Source organism: Dasypus novemcinctus, chromosome 1 (genome assembly GCF_030445035.2).
Source record: "Dasypus novemcinctus isolate mDasNov1 chromosome 1, mDasNov1.1.hap2, whole genome shotgun sequence".
NCBI classification, from domain to species: domain Eukaryota; kingdom Metazoa; phylum Chordata; class Mammalia; order Cingulata; family Dasypodidae; genus Dasypus; species Dasypus novemcinctus.
The window spans coordinates 42,596,464-42,618,619 of NC_080673.1; the positions used below are offsets into that span (position 1 = coordinate 42,596,464).

Consider the following 22,156-nt stretch of genomic DNA (forward strand, 5'->3'; position numbering starts at 1 on the left):
CATCCCAATCCTTTGATTGGGATGAAGGATTATTTTAATCCCAGTTTTACAGATGAGGAAATTTGAAACACAGAGAAGTTATCCTGGGTCATACAGCCTGTACGTGGTGAAGCTTGGATTTGAACCTAGGTAGTCTGCTATAGAGGATGAATTTACCACCATTATATGCTATGCAGCCTCTCTAGCATCATCTATTAAGTAGTGTAATATACAATTCCTCATTTCAGAATCACAAATCTGTGATATAGGCAAGATACATTGAGACAATATACTTTGCTCTTGGTCACAAAGATAGTAAAGTGATGATTTTGAACCCGTACCCAGGTATTATATGATAGGCCAGTCTAGTCTCTGATACCATCCTCTACAGACTTCATGTATCATGAAATGTTTTGCTCTAGCAGTGATTCATTATTGAGCATATAATTGACAATTTGAAATAACATAAAACATGTTAATAATTATAAATATTAGAAAACTAAAATTCTAATTTTAGGGTTAAATATATTGTATCATACATTTTTTCTTTTCAGTATTTGCATTTTCTGATGAATGGTCATTTGTTTTCTATTTAAAATAAATATTTATTTTTCTAATTATAAATGTGCTACATGTTAAAAAAAGAAGAAAAATAAAAACTAAAATTGATTCATGTTATAGAAAATTGAGAAATAATGAAAAATATAAAGAATGAAAATCATTGTCTAGCTTTAACAATTATTTTTCTATTTTAGAGGTTTTTATATTAATGGCTTTATATGTTAAAGGTATTAACCTTTCTTAGATCTGTTGCATGTATTTCCCCCCAATTTTTTATCATGATTTTTGTTATGTACTTACAGTCATTTAAATTTTAATATAATCCAAATTAGTTTTTTTTCATTTATCATTACTTCCATCACTTTTAGATTTAAAAAAAGGTCTTTACATTTCTAGGTAATTTAAATATACTCCTATATTTTCTTCTAGATTTTCCAGGTTTTTTAACTTTTAAATTAACTTTTAAATTAATTATTTTTATTTTGAAAATTTAAAAATGCACAGAAAAGTAGAAAGTATAGTATAATGAATACCCACCACCTAGATTAAGTATAACATTTTGCTATATTTGCTTATTTTATTTTCTTTGAAGAGTTTTAAAGTAAATTATAGACATCATGACAATAGATCACTTAATACTTTGTGTGAACCTCTTATGCATGAGGATATTTTCCTATATAATCACATCATCACGTGTAAAAATAGTTAGTAATATTTAATATTTTTTAATACCTAGTCCATATCCAGATTTTCCCAGTTGTTCCAAAAATATCTTTTAACTGCTAGATTGTACTGACAAGGATCCATTTAAGGGCCATCAACTGCAGTTAGTTCTTACATTTCTCTAAATTAAAAAAAAATCTCTGAAACACTCAAAACTTAAACTTCTTGTTTTTAAAAGCAGCTTTATTGAGATATAATTCACATATCAAAAAATTTACCCATTTAAAGTGTACGATTCAGTGGTTTTTAATATATTCAGAGAGTTGTGCAACCATCACAATCAATTTTAGAACATTTTCATCACTCCAGTAGGAAACCTCTTACCAGTGAGCCATTCACTCCCCATTTCCTCCTAACCTTCCTCAGCCCCCTGCCCCTGCCCTAGGCAACCATTAATCTACTTTCAGAATAGATTCGTGTGCTCTGGGTATTTCATATAAATGGAGTTATGGCATCATACAATATGTGATGTTTTGTAACTGGTCTATTTCACTTAACATGATATTGTATCCATATTATAGCCGTCCTAGGAATGAAAGCAGCTGAGGGTTTGGGTCTCTAATAGACCGCTTTCTGGAATTTGGTTCATTTAGATTTCTTTGCATCCTGTTGTTATTAAGGTTGGAGTGATAGTTTCTTGTGACTTTTGTGCATCCTAATTAGAAACAGACATTCCTCTGAGGTTGCTTTTTTAAGAAATTGCATTTGTTTTAAAAGTCATTAACATACTAATATTGCTAAATGTACAAAGGAGTTTACATGAAAAAGTCTCCCTTGCACCCAGTCCCAAGGTAATCAGCATTATTAGTGTCTTGTGATTTTTTTCCCGAGATATTTTATACAGGATTATATATTTATCTTTACTTCAGGGTCTTTTTACACAGATCGATGCTTAATATATACACTCTTTTCCATCTTGTTTTTTTTTTTTTAATCTTGAAACTCTAGCCTAATGTTAGTCCAAACTAAGCTTCTTCATTCTTTTTATTGCTGTATAGTAACACACTATATTTTTGTATCATATATCTCTTTATTTAAATCATCATCATTATTATTTGATCAGTCCTCCATTGTTTGGCATTTATGTTGTTTCCAATCTTATGCTATCATTAAACTTATTGCAGTGAATAATTTTGTTTGCAGCATTTTATTGCTGTGTTTTTCTATAGGAGGGTATTGAATTTTCTAATTTTCTTTTTCATCATCTATTAAGAGTATCATATTGTTTTCATTGTAGAATCCATTGATATTATTTTGAATGTCTTAGCTTCTTTCATATTAACATGGATAAATCCTAACACATTGAAGTGATTTTTTTTTTTTTGGTGTATACAATTCTAACTATTTTTAAAGGAACTTTGTAACTATAATGTCGGGTTTTTAAAAATTGTTATATTCTAATATAATACTTTGAATAAAGTAGCTTTTCTTTCTTGATTGGTGAAGTTTGTGTGTTTATAGAACAATCACGCATAAAAAAAGAGTTTCCTATATACCAACCATAAAAATCTTGCATTTGTGTAAAACTTTTGTTACAATTGATGATAACACAATTTTATAGTTATACTATTAATTAAAGTCCATGGTTTAACCCAGTGGAGTTCTCTGGATTTTTAAAAAAGTTTTATCCTGTTGCCGTATATGCAACCTTACATTTCCCCTTTTAATCATATTCACATATATATATTTCAGTGCTGTTAATTGTATTCACATTGTTGTGCTACCTTTACCACACCATCCATTATGAAATATTTCCGTCATTTGATACAGGATACTTGTAAATTTTAGGCCTTAACTTCCCATTCTCTATCCCCATTTCGTCCCCTTGTAACCTTTATTTTTGCTTCTTTTGATTCTATGAGTTTTCTTATTCTAATTGTTTCAAATCAGTGAGTTCATACAATATTTGTCCTTTTTGTCTGGCTTACTTCTCTCAACATGACGTCTTCAGAGTTCATCCATGCTGTCACATGGATCAGGACTTCATTCCTTTTCACAGGTGAATAATATTCATTGTTTGTTAATGCCGCTTTTTATTTATCCATTCATTGGTTGACACTTGGGTTTCTTCCATCTTTTAGCAGTTGTGAATAATGTTACTTTGAACATAGGTATGCAAATATCTGCTTGAGATCCTGCATTAAATTCTTTTGGGTATATTCTGAGTAGGGGGACTACCAGATCATATAGTAGTTCTATTCTTAGCTTTCTAGGAACTGCCAAACTGTCTTCCACAGTGACTGTACCATTTTATATTCCCACCAGCAATGAATGAGTGTTCCTGTTTCTCTGCATCCTTTCCAACTCTTGTTATTTTCCATTTATTAATAGTAGTCATTCTAATGGTATGAAGGGTATCTCATTGTAGTTTTGATTTGCATTTTCCTGATGACTAATGTTCCACATTTTTTCATGTGCTTTCTGGCCATTTGTGTTTCTTCTTTGTAGAGATACCTGTTTAAGTCTTTTGCCCATTTTACATTTGTGTTGTTTATTTTTTTGTTCTTAAGTTGAAGGATTTCTTTGTATTTTCTGGATATTAAACCTTTGTTGGATATGTGGTTTCCAAATATTTTCTCCTATTGTGTAGTTGTCATTATACTTTCCTATAATAAAGTCCTTTGAAGAACAAAAGCTTTAAATTTTGATGAGGTCCCATTTATCTATTTTTTCTTTTGTTGCTTGTGTTTTGGGTAAAATGTCCAAGAAACCATTGCCTAACACAGGGTCTTGAAGATGCTTCCCTCCATTTTCTTCTAGGAGGTCTATAGTTCTAGCTCTTATATTTAGGCCTTTGATCCATTTTTGAGTTGATTTTTTTGTATGGTGTGATGTAGGGGGTGGGGATCCTCCTTTTTTGTGTGTGAGTAGAGATCCAGTTCTTTGTGCACCATTTGTTGAAGAGACTATTCTATCCCAATTGAGTGGTCTATTGCCCCTTTGTCAAAAATCAGTTGGCTGTAAATGTGGGGATTGATTTCTGAGCTCTGAGTTCTCTTGCATTGGTCTATATGTCTGTCCTTATAGCAGTACCATGCTATTTTGATTACTGTGGCTTTGTAATAAGTTTTAAGATTGGGAGTGTGAGTCCTCCAACTTCATTCTTTTTCAAGATGGCTTTAGCTGTCCAGGACCTCATAATCTTCCTTATAAATTTGATGATTGGCTTTTCCATTTTCTGTAAAGAAAGTTGTTGGAATTTTGATTGGGATTGCATTGAATCTATAAATTGCTTTGGGTAGGATTGACATCTTAATGATAGTTGGCCTTCCAGTCAATGAACATGGAAGGTCTTTCCATTTATTTAAGTCTTCTTTGATTTCTTTTAGCAATATTTTATAGTTTTCTGTGAACCAATTCTTTACATCTGTGGTTTGATTTCTTCCTAGATGTTTTATTCTTTTAGTTGCTATTGTAAATGGAATTTTTTTTCTTGATATTTTCTTTTGATTGTTCATTGCTCATGTATAGAAAACTACTGATTTTGGAGTATTTCCCTTGTACCGTACCACTTTGCTGAATTCATTTATTAGCTTTACAAGCTTTCTTGTAGATTTATCGGAACTTTTTGTATATAGGACCATGTAAACTGAAAATAAGGAAAGTTTTACTTCTTCTTTTCCAATTTGAATCCCTCTTATTCCCTTTTCTTGTCTAATTGCTCTGACAAGAACTTTGACTACAATGCTGAATAACAGTGGCACAGTTGGTATATCCTTGTCTTATTCCTTATTTTAGAGGGAAAGTTTTCGTCCATTTCAGAGGATGTTAGGTGGCTTTTCATATATACCCTTTATCATGCTGAGAAAGGTTCCTTCTATTTTTGTTTTTCCTTGAGACTTTAAAAAAATAGATCACTTTTTTCTAAGTCTTTGTTTTGTATATCCACATTCTTGTCTTCTTTGTTGATGTTTTCTTGATTTTTTTCTCTCTTTGGATAGACCATTTCCTGCTTCTTTGTATTGTATTCTTTTATTGCACACTGTACATTTTAGTACTTTAAAATGGTTGCTCTGGGATTTAGTCCCTGAGATGTCTGTTTCTTGATTTTGTAACCAGGTGTTTATAAGACAAATTTTCTTGAGCTTCAGCGTGTCCCGTCCCGTCCCCCTGCCCCCGCCCCAAAAAAGTCTGCCCAAGGCAAATGCAGTGTGCAGGGTTTTCACTGTCTTTCTGGGCTTCTGTCTTGTCCTGGGCTTTTGCTTGTTCATTGTTTTGGAGTTCCCCTCTTTACAGGATTTTGGTTGTTCCCCTGTTTCCTTGGAGACAGACCTCCCTCTCTGAAATGTTTGAAGCTATCAGACCTTTGTTTTCAGACTGCTTGCCTCTGTAATTTTAAAGTAGCTTTTTAAAAACAGTTTCTCCAGAGCCAAGTCTTGGCCTAATGATTGAATTGATTTGACAATTTAATTCTTTTCTTATTCCTTTTCATCTGTTTATAACTATATTATTTTACTCTCCCTGCATTTTTTTCTTTTTCTTCTTTGGTTTATTTGAATAGTTAACTCCTTTTAAGTAACGAAAATAAATCAGAATATAAGTAGTCTTATACTGTTGCATCAGAAGTAATCTTCTGATGCACTGGTATCAACCTGTTTTTTAAAAACATGATATTTTCCTTTTTTTTTTAAAAGATTTTATTTTTATTTAATTCCCCTCCCCTCCCCCGGTTGTCTGTTTTCTGTGTCTTTTTGCTGCATCTTGTTTCTTTGTCCGCTTCTGTTGTCGTCAGCGGCATGGGAAGTGTGGGCGGCGCCATTCCTCGGCAGGCTGCTCCCTCCTTCGCGCTGGGCGGCTCTCCTTATGGGTGCACTCCTTGCGCGTGGGGTTCCTCTACGCGGGGGGCACCCCTGTGTGGCACGGCACTCCTTGCGCGCATCAGCACTGCGCATGGGCCAGCTCCACACGGGTCAAGGAGGCCCGGGGCTTGAACCGCGGACCTCCCATGTGGTAGACGGTCGCCCTAACCACTGGGCCAAAGTCCGTTTCCCGATATTCTCCTTTTTTGTTGTAAATTGTTTCTTTTTTGGTCTAGTTGTTATTTGATTTTGAAGAGGTGTGTTTTTACTCTTATTCTGTTATTTCTTAATTATTGAATTATGAACAGAGAAGATTGTAGAATTTCTAACTTTGCTATCTTTTGAGGATTTCTTATTGATCTAATATGAAAATAAACTCATTCATAGGTTTTTAATATATGTAAACAATAAGACAATAATAATAAGCCACAATATTTAGATCAGCAAAATTCTCAGTAGGATTATTTTAAAGACCTCTGAGAAAAGATTTTCAGTCCCATTGGAATAATTAAATAAATATACTATACTGTTCTGAGAGAAGTTTAGTAAAGCATGAGGAGCTATTAAATTTAGGTATGGAAGTATATTTTTGTATTAAGTGTCTGATGTATTTTTCAGAGTTGTAAAGAGAATAATTTTCTGGGTACTATCCAGAGGTATAGATATAGAGTCACCATGGTAAAAATTTCAAACATTAGTATAATGAAAAGTAACAGACATTAAATCTTAATATAAAATTAGAAAAAAATTGCATTTCTATGAGTTGTTCTTATTTAGAAAGATTTAAAACTGTAATTTTTAAATTAATTTTATTTTTAAAGAAGCTTTAGATTACATAAATGTTACATAAAAAATATAGGGGGGAAGCAGCTGTGGCTTAATTGATTAGGCTCCCATCTACCATATGGGAGGCCCTGGATTGGCATCCGAAGGCCTCCTTGTGAAGGCAAGCTGGCCTGCGCCCACAGAGAGCTGATGGCCCATGCCCGCAGAGAGCTGGTGCAGCAGGATGATGCAACAAAGGGAGACAAGCAGATAAAGAAAAACATGCAGTGAATGGACAGAGAGCAGACAGCAAGCAAGGTGTGGGGGCTGGAGGAAATAAATAAAAAATAAATCTTTTAAAAAAAGAGAATCAGTCATTCATATCACTAGAAATTGCTTGGTTTATGATAACATTTAAAAAAAAAATAGGGGATTCCCATATGCCCCACTGCCTCTCCCTCCTACACTCTCCCACATTAACAATGTCCTTCATTAGTGTGGTATATTTGTTACTATTGATGAACACAAATTGAAGCATTGCTACTAACCATTGTCTATAGTTTATATTATAGTTTACATTCTCTCCCAGACAATTTTGTAGGTTTTGACAAAATATATAATGGCCTGTATACATCATTGCAGTGTCATGTAGGCCAATTCCAATGTCCCTTAAATTCCCCCATATTGTACCTATTCTTTCCTTCTCTCCCCTCAAAACTTATGGTGACCAATTGTTGCCCGGTGTTTTCGGGAACCTGGCAATATGCTTGTGGCCGCTCAGGCAGGAGGAGAAGCCTTCCTCACGTCGCCCTTGTAGGCAGGGGGTTGTCAACACACCCTCTCTGCTGTGTGCCGGGGTTGCTGGCCGGGGCTGCTAGTCAGCGGAAGGGGACTATGCTACAAACTCACGCAGATCACTGGCTGAGATGCTCAAACAGTTTATTAGCCTGAGTGAGACAACCAGGGTGTGCGGGTTAATGTGCAGTCTGCGAGCAAGTCCAGGGAGGGAGTGGTAGAACGGAGTTATATAGGGTGAACGCGGAAACATTATGTGATTGGTCGCTGCAGCGGCATGTATATATAAGGTGGCCTTAGGGTTACTAGCTAGATGGGCGGGAGGGGACGAAGAGGCAGCTTGGCGCAGGCATACTATCCTTAGCCAGTAACTCAGCTCTTATGAGGGCTGTCCCTGAGTTTACTCAAGGGCGTGTAGGATCTAGAGTTTACTCATAGTTCCGTCCCTTCTAAGGCGAGTCTCATGGCTTGGACTGCAGCGTGGCCGGCTTTCCCTTCAACCACTGTCTTTTTATCAATGATGTAAGTTCTTCCATTGCTAGAATAATTATAAGTCTATAATAGAATAATAATGTCTACTTTAGTCCATTGTTCACTCCCAATCTTGAAGATTTTGGGATGGTGATTCCTCCTCTGTTTCTAATTGAGAGGGGACTTAGATCCCATGGGGCAGATGGGTGGAGCTATCTTACTTGCAGTTGCAGATACTCTCTTCCTTGGGATGGGCATTGTCCATCATCATCTCCTTGTTAGTTGTCTTGGGTGAGTCCAGTGAAATGGAGAGTAGGTTAAAACTATAAATTTTGAGAATATTAATATTGTAATAGGTAGATGGGAATAGAGAGGGGACCAAAAAGAAAATGCTACTTATCAGTAATGGAAAGTACAAATTAAAGTGGCAAAACCATTAAAATTATTTTTTCCCTTGGTGAGCCTAGTAAGGTGGTATAATATTTGTATGGACATGTTACTTGTAACATTGTAACTGGATCACAATTATTTTGGAAAGCTCTTTGAAATGAGGCATATTTTTAATTTAATACTTACTTAGAATTTTATATAAATAATTCAAAAGAAAAAATGATATCCTTGAAAATGTCAGTACTGTGATAAGTAGAAAAGAAAATATTGGAAAATATCTTCAATACACCACTCTGAGCTTTAGATAGAATATCTAGTCAGAGAATAAATAAGGAAAATGAAAGCTTTGATAATTTGATAAATGAACTAGACCTAACAGACATTTATAGAGCATTATACTCCAGAACAATGGGATGTACATTTTTCTCAAGTGCTCATGGATCTTTCTCCAGGTTAGACCATGTTTTGGGGCATGTCAGATCTTAGTAAATTTAAAAAACATTGAAATTATACAAAACACTTTCTCTGATCATAATAGAGTTATGTTGGAAATTAATAACAATTGGAAAAAAGGGAAAATTCACAATATATGAAGTTAAAACAATATACTCACTTTCTGGGTGAAAGAAATTGTAAGAAAAATCAGTACATACTTAAAGCTGAATGAAAATGAGAACATAACATATCAAAATTGGTGAGATACAGTAAAGGCAGTGCTGTGAGGGAAATTTATAGCCCTCATTGCTCATAGTAAAAAAGAAGAAAGAGCTACAAAGACCTAACTGTACATCTGGAAGAACAACTAAAAAAACAGTCCAAAATCAAGCAGATGGAAAGAAATAATAAAAATTAGAGCTGAAAAAAAATGAAATGGAGAGTAAATAAACAATAGAATCAACATAACTTCAAGTTGGTTCTTTGAGAACATTAAGAAAATCGATAAATCCTTAGGTAGATTAATAAGGAAAAAAGAGAAAATGCAAATAAAATGAGAAATGAGATGGGGGATATTACCACTAACCCAGGAGAAATAAAGAGATCATATGTAGATACTATGAAAAACTGTATGCCAACAAACTAGATAAAGTTGATGAAGTAGAAAAATTCCTAGAAACACATGAAAAATCCACACCGACCTAAAAGGAATAGAAGACCTCAGTAAACAAATCGCATGTAAAGAAATTGATATTATCATCAAGAACATCCTCAAAATGAAAAACCCAGGACTAGATAGCTTCACAGGTGAATTCTACCAATCATTTACAGATTTCATATCAATCTTGCTCGAGCTCTTCCAAAAAATTGAACAGGAAGAAATGCTACCAATCTCATTCTATGAAACCACATCACCCTAACACCAAAGCCAAGTGAAGATATTATGGAAAAGAAAAATCATAGACAAATTTTTCTAATTAATATAGAGGCAAAAATCCTCATTAAAATACTTGCTGACCGAATTAAAAATACATGAAAAATTATACGTTACAATCAAATGGGCTTCATACCAGGTATACAAGGGTGGTTCCACAGAAAAAAATCAGTGTAATATACCACACTAATAAATTGAAGAAGAAAAAAATTCACATGATCATCTCAATAGATGCAGAAAAGGCATTTGACAAAATACATCATCCTTTCATGATAAAACATTCTTTAAGATAGGAATAAAAGGAAGCTTCACAATATGTAATATATTGCATGAGAAAAATTCACAGCTAACATTGTATTCAAAGGTGAACCATTGAAAGCTTTTCCGGGAAGATTGAAAACAAGACAATGATGTCCACTCTGTCCACTGTTAATCAGTATTGTGCTAGAAATTGTAGCTAGAGCAGTTGGGCAAGCAAAGGAAATGAAAGAGGAAAGGAAGAAGAAAAAAACTTCTGCTATTTACAGATTATATGATCCTGTATTTAGAAAATCCTGAAAAAATCCACAAAAAAACTACTAGAACTAATAGACAATTTCAGAAAATTGGCAAGATAGAAGATTAATATGCAAAAATAATAGCATTTCTATACACTCTGAGGAAGAAGTCACAAAAGAAATTCCATTTGCAATAGCAACTAGAAGAATCTAATACTTAGGAATAAGCTTAATGAAGGACATAAATGACCTGTATTCAGAAAACAAAACATTCTTAAATGAAACAAAGATGATCTAAACGAATGGGAGGATATTCCATGTTCATGGGTTGGAAGACTAAATATCATTAAGATGTCAAGTCTTTCCAAAATGATCCCAGATTTAATGCAATCCTGATAAAAAGTCCAACAGCCTTCTTTTTAGAATTGGAAAAGCCAGTTATCCAATTTATCTGGTAGGATAAGGGCCTCTGAATAGCCAAAAATATCTTTAAAAAAGAATGAATTTGAAAAACTCTCATTTCCTGACTTTAAAGCATATTATCTAGCTACAGGGTTAAAAACTGCATAGTACTGGCCTAAAGATAAATAGGTTGACCGATGGAATCAAATCTAGAGTTTGGAAAGACCCTTACATCTGTGGCCAAGTGATTTTTGACAATGCTGTCAAACCTACTACCCAGTTGGGCCAGAACAAAATATGCAGCAAATAGTGCTGGGAAAACTGGATATCTTTATTCAAAAGAAAGAAAGAATACCCCTATCTCACACCTTAAATAGATATTAACTCAAAATGGATCAAGGACCTTTATATAAAAACTAGAACCATGAAACTCCTAGAAGAAAATATGGGGAAACATGTTTAACATCTTGTGGTAGTTGGTGGTTTCTTGGACCTTACGCCCAAAGCACAAGCCAAAGGAAAAATAGATAAATAGGATTTCTTCAAAATTAAACACTATTGTATTTCAACTGATTTTGTTAAGGTCAAGAGACAGTCACCTCAGTGGGAACATTTTTCAGAGACCACATATCTGACAAGGGTTTGATTTCCATGTTACATAAAGAGATCACACAACTCAATGACAAAAAGACAAGCAACACAAATAAAAACGGGCAAAAGACTTGAACAGATATTTTTCTGAAGAGGAAATACAAGTGGCTGGCAGGCATATGAAAGATACCCAATATCATTCACTATTAGGGAAATACAGATGAAAACTACAATGAAATATCTTTTCACACCATACAGAATGGTCATTATTTAAAAAAAATTACAAGTTTTGGAGAGGTTGTGGGGAAATAGGAAAACTCCTTCACTTTTGGTGGGTGTGTAAAATAGATGGTTTGGAGGTTCCTCAGGAAACTAAATATAGAAGTGCCATATGATCCAGCAATCTTGCTAACTAGGAATATATTCAGAAAAACTGACAGCAGGGACATGAACAGATATTTGCACAGCAATGTTCATAGCAGCATTATTCACATTTACTAAAGGATGGAAACAACCTAAGTATCCATCAGTGAATGAGTGGATAAACAAAATGTGGTGTGTGTGTGTATGTATGTGTATATGTATATGATAGAATACTATTCAGCTGTAAGAAGAAATGAATTGGGGAAGCACATGATAACATGCAGGCACCTTGGAGACATTTTACTGAGTGAAATAAGCTAGGCACAAAAGGACAAATATTATGTGGTCTCACTGATAGGAACTCAATACTATTAGTAGACTTACGGAGCTGGAGTATGGAGTGTAGAATGGTGGGAGACGGAATGTGGGTTGAGAAGGGAGAGATGATGCTGAATGTGTGTATAATATTTAATAAGGTTCATTGTGAATGTGTGGTAATGAATTGAGTTGATATAGCACATTTTAATGAGTGTAATAAATGCTCTTTATTCATGGATGTGATTGTGGCTGAAATGGATAGTTTAAGAAGGTTAGTATTAGTTGGAGGACAGCTGGAGGATAGCATAGGGAATGTATAATAGTGATTTTGGTGGTAGATGTAGATTGTGGTTAATAATATAAATACAGGAATGTTCTCTACCACAAGGTGTTCAGAATATGGTGATACATGAGAAAAATATGACTAATGTAGCATATAGACTGTAGTTGACAAAAAGATTGTAATATTTTGTAGCAAAAGCAAAAAAAGTATTATATCATTCCTAATGGTCAAAATATAGGTAAAACAAGTGATGAATAAGAAGGCACCATGATTTAAAAATAGGCAAAAGATTTGAAAAGACATTTCTTTGAAGAAGAGATACAAATGGCCAATAAGCACATGAAATAATAAACTTAACATCATTAGTCATTAGGAAGATGCAAATGAGAAACCACAGTGGGCTATCATTTCACTTTCACTAGGATAACTAAAATAAAAAAGACTGACAGTAACAAGTATTGTTTGAGAATATGTGCAGAAACTGGTAACTTTATACATTGCTGTTTGGAATATTAGATGGTACAGCTGTTAAGGAAAAAAATTTGTTAGTTCCTCAAAAAATTAAACATGTTTTTACAAAATGTTACAGCAGTTCCATTCTTTGGTATTCATCAAAGAGAATTGAAAAGAGGTTCACACAAGACCTTGTATACAAATGTTCATAGCAGCATTATTCATAATCAAAAAGTGGAAATAATCGAAATGTCCATCAGCTGAAGAATGGATAAATAAAATGTGGTAGTCTATTTATACAGTGGAATATTTAGAGCTATAAAAAGGAATGAAATACCTATACATGCTACAACGTGAATATACCTTGAAAACAATACACTAAGTGGCAGAAGCCAGACATAAAAGACCACATATTGTGTGGTTCCATTTGAATGAAATGTCTAGAATTAGACAAACCCATAAAGTTGGAAAATAGATTGTTGGTATTCTGCATCTGCAGAGAGTGGGGAATGAGAGGGATTGCTTGGTTTCCCTTTGTTTTATGTGTGTCGGGGAGGGGGTGATGTAGTGATACTGTGGAATTGGATAATGGTGATTGTTACACACCTTGTGAATATGCTAAACCTTTGAATTGTATACTCTAAAATGGTGAAGGTTATGGTTTGTAAATTATATCCCAATTTAAAAAATAAACAAAAATTTGATAGTTAATTTGTTATCTTTTTTTTATAAATCCTGTCATATTTATTTTTAGTGATGCTGGGTCTAGAAGAGTATATAAACACATACAAATATAAAATCCTAAAATTTGAAATGATCAAGTTTCAGAAAAAATAATATTCTTATGACAGAGATCTGTTTTGAAGAGGAAAATAAATATTTCCAAGTGATTTTTTTAAAAACAGGAATGATTTATCTAACCTTTCATTGGATTATTGTCTAATTAATGAAAATTGGTATTGCCTGTTTTATGTTTCATATTTTATATGTATTCATACCATTTTTCAGAATATTAACAGATCTTGGTTTAAGTTCATTTTTTGTTGTTGCACAAATGCTGTTCTGTATTCTTACTGTAGATTTATTTGATCAAATATGTTTACCCATAAATTCTTGGCATCTGTGCTTATGATTATCATTGGATGCTGTGGATTTCTTGATACTTTTACTTGACTTCCTGCATTCATTGTAAATCATGTTCAGTAGGCAGCTTCTCTGCATGATTTCTCTTCAGTAATTAAATTTAGCATTTCCAGCTGCTGAAAAATTTGTTGGCCTTCTCTGTTCATTTGTGTTTCCTCACGCGTAAAACATAAGACATCCACATAGTTTTAATTCTTTTTGAGTGCCATTTTATAGCCTGGGTTTGGCAGTAACATACTGTGAATAGTTTACTTTCTTACTCAATTCTTGATATGAATCTAAAATATTATTCCTAAATCTTAATCAAATATGAATGAAATGTGAATCAAGCATGTGATTACTCTAAATGATTTTCTTCTAGTAATTTATAAGGGATTTAGATTCTTCTTTCTTAAAATGTCACATTAGGTTATTCTTATTGATTTGTAATTTTAGTCACCTATGTTCTCCCTTTAAGTAGAGTTATAAGCAGTTATACAGAACTATAAGCTGTGATAATTATTTCAGATTTAATGAAATTTATGGTTATAATACAGCAGAATAATTTTAAATCAAGGCAGTAAATCTTAAGTCTGTTCTTTTACAGTATGATTTTTAGGAAACTTCACTATATTTATATTTGAGGGAATCTTTTTGAAGTGGGCAGCTTTTTGAGAAGGTGTTTGCTAATACTACCTAGCTGCATATATGTCTTGATAGGATATCATGGCTATAATTCAGTGCCCATTGTAATCCATTACTGCACAAAGCACTTTTCATAATAATGTATTTCATAGTAATAAATTATGAGAGCCTACCTACAGTTTGCTTTATTTAGAGGTCTTGATTGGTCATTCTTTAAAATATTAATGGGTTCGTATATGAACATCTGATAAAAATTTCGTAGTACAATCTTCACTTTTGGGCTTATTTAAAATTATAGTATATACACTGTTAAATTTCAGGAGCTTTATTGAGATTCTAATTTGAGTAAAGATGCACAATATATGGTTGATTGGATAATTTCAAGTATTTAATTCCCTGAACATATTGTTATTTAGTCTTTAAATTGCATTACATTGTTAAATGTAATTTGCTGACATAATACAATGTGATTGTATCAGATACTGATAATACAAATACATTTGTTTCAGTTCTTAGTCATCTTTAATTGCCCATTGTTCTCAGCGGTGTATTAACCCACATATTAAAATTCGACTAATGAAAATTTTCAGTTTGAGAATGAAAAGTTGTACCAAATGGACCTGCAGTTTTAAAAAAACTTTTTTAGGAATAGTAATTCAGTGATTTAATATTGCAAAAGCCATAGAAGTGTTTTTATATATTTTTAATCTGAGTTGCTAGGTATTATTATCTTCTTGGATTAAGAAATCAGAAGGGACATTGTTGGAGGGGAAATTGTCCAGTTTAGTTTGGAGCATGCTGAGTGTGAGGTGCTTGGAGTACTGAAATAGACTAGTAGCAATTTGGAAATGCAGATTTGGTGCCCAGAGAACACATATCAGTATATACAAGTTGTATTTGGATATTAGCAGGTAGTTAAAAAGTTTATCTACCCTGCTTAAGCCACAGAGGGTGAGAAGAAGCCCTAGATATCTTAATAGTTGAATGTTACTGAATTCTTTGCCAAGCACTCGATTATACTAATTTGTTTACCTTTCTGTTCATTATCTTAAACTTCAGTATTTCCCAGTCACCTTACTATGTGTCTCAGGAAGGTCTCCTTTCCTATACCCTAAAAAAATAGTTTCATTCATTTTTTTCTCCCTTTCTTCTAAACCAAATGCTCTCATTTTACCCATACTACCAGCTGAAGCCTCACCTCATACTTATTGCAAAAGTAGATCTCATTAGACTATAATGCTGAATCTTTCCATCACTAAACTAATCAGTATACTTATATCTGAATTATGTTTCTTTTCTTCTGATAAAGTGCCTAATCTCCTTTAGTGACCAATCTGTTTGGTTGATTTCTGGGGCCCTTTCCCATTTTGTAAGACCTATGCACCTTTAGTTACCTATTTTTTCCTGAATCTGTCTTTTCTGTTTTTCATGGATTTTCTCAATAGCACAGGGATATATTATATTATCATCTATCTGTAAAAAAAAAAACTAAAAACAAAGACAGTTCTCTTGAATTCACATCCTTCTACCCAGATTTTTCTTTCACTCTGAAAGTCAAACTTTAAACTAGTTTTCTACACGTATGGTCTCTATCTTTTCTTTGAGCATCCAGGTCTACTCATGGCAATTTGATTTCCATCACCACCACTCCCCCTTCAAACCGCTCCTTGCTATTACCAGTCAAATAAATGTAACCAGAACCAGTATTCATCTGCTTGTCTTCATTTTATTAAGACTTTCCTCAGTGTCTAATGCTTTTTTGACTGCTCTCTGCTTTGATCAGTATCCTATTCTCTCTGCTAGTGTTTCCCAATTATTTTTAGCTTCTTTTCTCTGTTCAGCCTGTAAATGCTGAGGTTCCTTGGGACTTTACCTAAGCTTTTTTTTCTTTTTAACTACATTCCTTTGTTAAGTAATCTTATCCATTTTCGTAATTCTTAAATGTTATATTTAGTTTAGTTCAGAATTACCAGTTCCTTCTTTGAATTCCAGGCAATTATTTAACCCTCTTTTACATATCCACTTGGATTTCTGACAAACATCAGAGAACATTACAGCCTGACTGTTAAGAGCATGTGCCCTGGATTCAGAACAGTCTAGGGTGTTTTTGTTTTTAAGAAGGTACCAGGATTGAACCTGGGACCTCCTACATGCAGAGCAGATGCTCAACCACTGAACTATACCTGTTCCCCAAACAGCCTAGGTTTTGACTGACTCTAATGCTTTCCAGTTTTAAAAAAATTTTTTGTAAGTATTTTAATTTCTAGGCATGTCAAAGCAGGTACCATAAAGTGGGTTGGCGCGCGCTCTCTCTCTCTCTGTTAAGTGTCATCCTTGAATCCTTACTTTCCTTTAGCCATCTATTTGAAGGTCTTGGAAATTCCATCTTTATACATTTTCTTGAAATTATGTACTTCTTTTATCATTTTCTCATCTTAGTTCAAATTAGCATCTATCATTCAGATTATTGCAGCAGCCTTCTGTTTTGAATATTATTCCTTTCTAATAGGTTTTCCAGATATCAGTAAGAATGATCCTAAAACATAAACGGGGTCATATTACCCCCTGCTTACAACACTTTGGTGGTTTCTATTGTACGTAGAAGAAAAATCCAAAGGGTTAGTATGGATTCTGAGGCCCTGCGTGGTTTGGCTACTGCCTCTTTCTCCAGTTTCATCTTCTGCTACTCTCCCCATGCCATGTCATTATTTATTAATCTTTCAGTTCCTCCATCAGGCTGATCTCTTTCTTCCCTCAGAATCTCTACATACACATTCACTTAAAAAATATTTGTTGAGCATCTGCTGTATACAACTCATTGTTCTAGAACTGGGGATACAACAATTTCCAAAACAGACTGTTTATATACAATAACAAATATTTGTTAGTGCTTATTATGTGCCAGTATACGTTACACTATGCTGCCTTAGTTTGACATCTGAGTTTAATATGAATGTGAATATTTCTTCCCTTAGATAATATTTTTTTTAGGTGTGGTTGTCTCTCTAGATTACACTTAGGTTGTGTGTGGTTGGAATTCAGTATAGCAAGTAAGAAAAATAATCTTCAGAGTATAGGAATTATTGATACTTTTAAGAGATTCTTTGGCTATTCATGCCTAGAAAGATTGTACTCTGATTTAAATAACCACTTTAAATCACCCAGGAAGAAAATTTATTCTAGATTACAACAGGCAATGCCCCTTAAATCATCACTTCATTTCTCTTAACATTAACTCCCCTGTCTTCTCATTTTCTACAGGAGAACAGTCACCCTTCTGAATTCTCATGGACATATAGTACATGTGCATGTTTTATGTTATAGTTATTTGTTTCCGTATCTTAATTTCCTCTTGACTCTTAAGCTCCTAGACACTCCGTAAGGTCAGTTGTAGAGTTTATGAATATGACGTCTTGGCTTTCAGTAATATGTACCCTGTTCACTTATCAAACGTATTTGACCATTTTCTATAAGGTGAGATGTGAGGGTTTGATCAATGGACATGCAAATGTTTTGGTTCCGACTTTGTAAACTATCTTAAATGACAGTGTAGTATACTGTTAATAATTTAGATCATATAGTGCATGTGCACCTAGAAAGGATTATTTACTAAGAAAGAGTGAAAATATATGAGTACATGTTCACAATCAACCTTGTTCTATTTTTTTTGTGCATTGACTCATCCATCAGAGGTTGCAGACAGGAGCTGACAAGCAGTCCCACCCCATTTTAGTATTGAGAAATTACTAAAAAAGAGGAAATTTAGATTTCATTTTTTAAAAGATTTATTGTTTGTTTGTTTGTTTATTTATTTATTTATTTATTTATTTATTTCTCCCCTTGTCTGCTCTCTGTGTCCATTTCCTGTGTGTTCTTCCGCGCCCACCTCTACCCTTGGTGGCACCGGGAAACTACGTCTCTTTTTTTTCTGCTGCGTCAGCTCTCTGTGTGTGCAGCACCACTTCTGGGGGGGGGGGGGGCTGCACTTTTTTTTTTTTCACGCGGGGTGGCTCTCCTTGCAAGGCACACTCCTTGCATGTGGGACACCCCCATGTGGGGATGCCCCTGCGTGGCACAGCACTCTTTGCATGCAGCAGCTCTGTGTGTGGGCCAGCTCACACACACACACACAGGGTCAGGAGGCCCTGGGTCTGGAACCCTGCACCCTCCCATATGGTAGGTGGACGCTCTATCAGTCGAGCCATGTCCGCTTCCCTTAGATCTCATTTTTAACTTTAAAATTTTATTTCCTTCCATTTTGGCAAGATCAAATTTTCAATGTGAATAATAACACCATTAGGTATAACATTCATTGATGCATAATAACAGCACACACATATATGTATAGTTAAGAAAGTAGCAGTGGTATGATGTCTGGATAGTCATTTTCAATTGAGTCAATTTGGCAAATCATAAAAAACATTTTTCTAAAATTCAGTGTTATGTGCAGGTCGTGTTTTCTCTTGAAAAGCAGATTTTTTCTTTTGTGGAAATTGAACATTTTCACATTATTCTCAGGTCCCTTTTAAAAGAAACTGTGAAATCTTTTAAATGAGTCATTGATTTCAAAATTAAAATTTTATATATTGCATTTTTTGGACAAGATTTTAATGGTATCCTTATATATATTTTGTTTTGAATATTGAAAAAAAGGTTTAGATTATTTACTTTGCTTAAAGGGTGGTAAACCTGCCCTAACAGATAGTGTCAATGGTATTAAAATAATTTTAGCCTCTGGTAGAAGGAAGCTAAAATTCTTAATTTAAATAAACATTCCCAATAGCAATATAAATAACTTGTTCTAGACACTTCACTATGTAAACAATCTCATTATTCTTATCCCTTAGCATAGTACCTGGCAGATAATAGATAAGATTGTTTATAGAATTAAAGAGGTCTGCTTTACACTGTAATGTGATATACTTTTTCTCTTTGTAAAAAAAGAGAAACTTTTACTTGGGAATGAAATACAAAAGCAGGGAACCATGAATTTCCTAAATTATGTGGTACCATATTAACCAGGATTTTGATCCATCTTCTAATTCTTTCTTCCATTTCCTTTTGCAGACCAGTGCAATAGGCATGATTTCAGTTTTCACTTAATCTTATTATTTATCTTCTTTTTAGACCTGCTATTAAAAGTGTTTAAATAAATACTGGCAATGAAAATGCGTAATAAGGAAATCTCAGAGAGAACATTCTAATTTCTAAATAATTGGTCATTAGCTTTGATGGACATGATCCTTTTCTTATTTTTAAATATTCTCCCAAATCTTATTTTTGTATTTAAAAAATTTATTGTGTATATCATTCATACATAAAAAAAATAAGTGTATAGTAAAATTTGTGAACTTACAAAATAAACATGCATAACATTATACAGGGCTCTCACACCTAACCCCACCACCAATACCTTGCATTGTTGTGAAACATTTTTAACAAATGATGAAAGAGAATCCTCAAAAATATTACTACTAACCAAATAATCTTATATTTGGTATATTTTTCTCCAACCCATCCTATTTATTATGTCATTCAGGCATGAACTACATAAACAATAAATGTGTAGTAAAAGTTATGAGCTTACAGAACAAACATGCATAATATTAAATAGGGTCTCATACGTCAGCCCACCACCAACACCTTGCATAAGTGAGACATTTGTTATAAATTATGAAAGCATATTACCAAAATCTTATTACTAACAATAGTCCATATCTTACATTTGGTGTATTTCCCCCCCAAGTCCCCTATTATTATTTTTAAAAATATATTTTTATTACAGAAGTTGTGAACTTAACCAAACAATCACGCACATATGTGGAATTCCCATACAACACCCCTTCATCAACATACTACACTGTGGTGGAACATTAGTTACAGATTATGAAATAATATAATCAGACTATTACTGCCAGCCATAGTCCATAGCATACATTTGGCACATTTTTTCATTCTCTTCCATTATGAACATGGTACATCTTTGGCATAGATGCATCTATATTACAGTATTGCTCTTAACCATAGTCCATTGGTCACTCCAGATGTATTTTTCCTATGCTTCTCCTCATTCCCACCACCTACAATAGTGATGTACACCTGCTGTAGCTCATAGAGGGACACTTTTGCATCTGTACCATCAACCACAATTCTCATCTACCTCTGGGTTCACTGTGTTATCCAGTCCCTAGATTATTCTCTAGCTTTCTTTCAGTTGACATTTACTAATATATCCCTACACTACCCCTTCCAGCGACATTACAATTTATAAACCAGCAGTTGCTCACTATAATATGCTTATATCAACTCTATACATTTCCACACTTTTGCAGTAAAGTTAATTAAAACGTATACGTTAAACATCAGTAGTTCTTCTCAGCACTCCTCTTACCTCCTTTAAGATTCTACCACTGGGAAGTGGACTTGGCACAATGGATAGGGCATCCGTCTACCACATAGGAGGTCTGCAGTTCAAACCTAGGGCCTCCTTGACCCATGTGGAGCTGGCCCACGCGCAGTCCTGATGTGCACAAGGAGTGCCATGCCATGCAGGGGTGCCCCCCGCGTAGGGGAGCCCCATGCGCAAGGAGAGCACCCCATAAGGAGAGCCACCCAGTGCGAAAGAAAGTTCAGCCTGCCCAGGAATGGTGCCACACGCATGGAGAGCTGACTCAGAAAGATGACGCAACAAAAAGAGACACAGATTCCCATGCCGCTGACAACAACAGATGTGGACAAAGAAGAACATGCAGCAAATGGACACAGAGAACAGACAACTGGGGGCGGGGAGGGAGAGAAATAAATAAAAAATAAATCTTAAAAAAAAAAAAGAGAGAATCTACCACTTACCACCATGTCTTGAAGATGTTTTCCTATGTTTTCTTCTAGAGGCTTTATGGTTCTTATGTTTATCTTTCGGTCTTTGATCCATTTTTGAGTTAATTTTTGTATAAGATGTGACATAGGGCCCTTTTTCTTTCTTTTGGCTATGGATATCCAATTCTTCAGGCACCATTTGTTGAATGGACTGTTCTGCCTATGCTGGGTGTCTTTGACAGGCTTGTCAAAAATCACTTGACCATAGATGTATGAGTCTGTTTCTGAACCATCAATTTAATTCCATTGGTCTATGTGTCTATCTTTATGCCATGTTGTTTTATTACCACTGTAGCTAGGTAATATGATTTAAAGTCCAGAATTGAGAGTCCTCCATCTACACTTTTCCTTTTTAAGATGTTTTTGGGACACTTTACCCTTTGAAATTAGTTGGATAACTGTGTTTTTTATTTGTTTAAAAAATACTGGTGGAATTGCTTTGAATCTGTATATCAATTCGGGTAGAATTGACATCTTAATGATATTCAGTCTTCCAATCCATAAGCATGGAATATTGTTCCTATTTAGTCTTTTTAAAATTTCTTTTAACAGTGCATTGTAGTTTTCTGAATATAACCATCCTTGGTTGAGTTTATTCCTAAATATTTGATTCTTTTAGTCATTATTGTAAGTGGAATAGTTTTCTGACTTCCTCCTCAGATTATGCATTGCTAGTGTCTTTTAAAATCTCTTTGTTTTTTTTTTTTTGTTTATTTGTTTTGTTATTGTTACTGCATACATGGAATATCTGTTT

General features: G+C 34.1%; 1 protein-coding gene across 4 annotated transcripts in view; it reads left to right on the forward strand.

Annotated features, from left to right (window-relative positions):
• Nucleotides 1-22,156, forward strand: part of LRBA (LPS responsive beige-like anchor protein) — an 891,557-nt gene that overhangs the window by 332,196 nt on the left and 537,205 nt on the right. The gene's annotated exons all lie outside the window — the stretch shown is intronic.